Raw genomic sequence first — 1,743 nt, forward strand, 5'->3', positions numbered from 1 at the left:
CAACAATTCCCTAAAATGTATGTCATAGTACCTATACAAATATTTTATCAAAATTGTAGAACAATTGTGACATTCATTCTGTTACCTCATTGCAGATGGAGTTGTTTTAATGCTAGTAATTTTATTGTTCCATGGATGCAGGTTTTCTGTGACATAATTCAAACTTATTACATGTTTCTAAAATTCTTCTGAAGATGAATATTAAAAAGATTGACAGCTATGCAAAAATGCAGATATCCTGTGGCCATTTTCTATTTTATGCTCTGCATCAGCACTATTGGATTTCAGTGTCTTTGACAGTGCTAAAACCATAAATCCCACATCAAATAATATTTTTACTAATGATTTCCAGGAGAAAGGTTTAATTGGATAAAGACTTTTGGAATGCTACATTGAAACAGTTGCCTTTTCTATGATTTTAACGCAGATTCTTTCTCAAATATTTCTTTGCACAACTGAGATTTTTGAACTGCTCTAAAATTAACCACAATAAAAAAAAAATGTTACAAGACTGATGTAAGGATTCTTACATTTACAGTTATGTCAGAAACTAATGTTTAGAAATATTTCAAACTTGGAGGATAGATCTCTTACTAACTGTTGGAGACCAGAGAGTAAAAAAGTGCAGAAGACAGGTTTTGAATTCAAAAAAGGTGGGGGGTTTTATTTACAAAATAATAAAAAAACATGAAGAAAGGTTAACATAACAATTAAACAGGCATGCCAATAAAAAAGGTCAACAGAAATTACTAGACTCAAGATATAACTGATAAAAAACTGACCTAACTGAAATGAGAGATAAGGAGATTTCAATACTGGTTTAGCTAAACCATGTGGAGAGAATAGGGGAAATAAAAATGGCTGCCACCTGACAACTAGCACATAGAATAAAATAAACCCAAACAGCCCCCCCTCCGCCATGACAAAGGTGGTTCAGTAAAATGAGGCCATCAGCAGTACTTCAGGATCCTCAGCCCTTTTCCACGCATTTTGTCGACCAGAGAGGGGAGCCAAACACCAAGGTACCTGAAAGAAAGAAAACAATAACACATAATTCAATTTCAACCTTGCATTGTTAATATTTGTGCACTACATATAAAAATTGTAAGGTGGAAGAAAATATAAAGAATAATTAAAGAAAAAACAAAATACACTTAAAGCAAACTTATAATCAGGTGTGGATTTTACCGTATGTGGCTTGTCATAACACTGACAAAGAAACAAGGGTAACGTTGAAATCAGAAAAAGGTGAATTATTGAACAAGTTAAAATGGGAAAACAAATGAAAGAGGGGTTCTTCAATACTGGTCTGCAAACCAGGCTTGCCAGGAAACTAGGGAGAGATGAAAGGAAAGACGACATATGTACGTCGTACTGGAAATCTGATGATAAAACTGGGTAGCTTACTCGATAAGAAGCCGAGGTGCTGAAGTTACACGAAGGGAATGGAAAAGGGCACCACAGAGGAATTTCACAGGACAACCTGCAAAACTTCAAGATTTGCTACGTCACCTCAGAAAAGCTCAGACTGGCTTGAAGTGCTGGTAGACTGATCCTCTCATACCAAAAACTGATGTTACAGGGGTGTAAAGGTCCAGGAGTAAGGCCAATCCTCCAGGTAATTTGGGTCTCCAGCCTCCATCTAGTGGACAAAAAAAAATAAAGCAGCAGAGAAGAACCCCCAAAACCAAAGTTCCAAAGACATTTTTTTTATATTTAAAATATGTGAGAAGGTTTAAAGAT

General features: G+C 35.4%; 1 long non-coding RNA gene across 1 annotated transcript in view; it reads left to right on the forward strand.

The window, feature by feature from the left end:
- Positions 1 to 770, forward strand: part of LOC103132980 (uncharacterized) — a 1,222-nt gene extending 452 nt beyond the window's left edge. Inside the window, exon 2 of the long non-coding RNA XR_475676.2 lies at positions 736 to 770. This is a non-coding gene — a long non-coding RNA (uncharacterized LOC103132980). The remainder of the gene's footprint in view (positions 1 to 735) is intronic.
- Positions 771 to 1,743: the final 973 nt, after the last annotated feature.

Source organism: Poecilia formosa, unplaced genomic scaffold, assembly GCF_000485575.1.
Source record: "Poecilia formosa unplaced genomic scaffold, Poecilia_formosa-5.1.2 Scaffold1775, whole genome shotgun sequence".
In the NCBI taxonomy this organism is placed as follows: Eukaryota; Metazoa; Chordata; class Actinopteri; order Cyprinodontiformes; family Poeciliidae; genus Poecilia; species Poecilia formosa.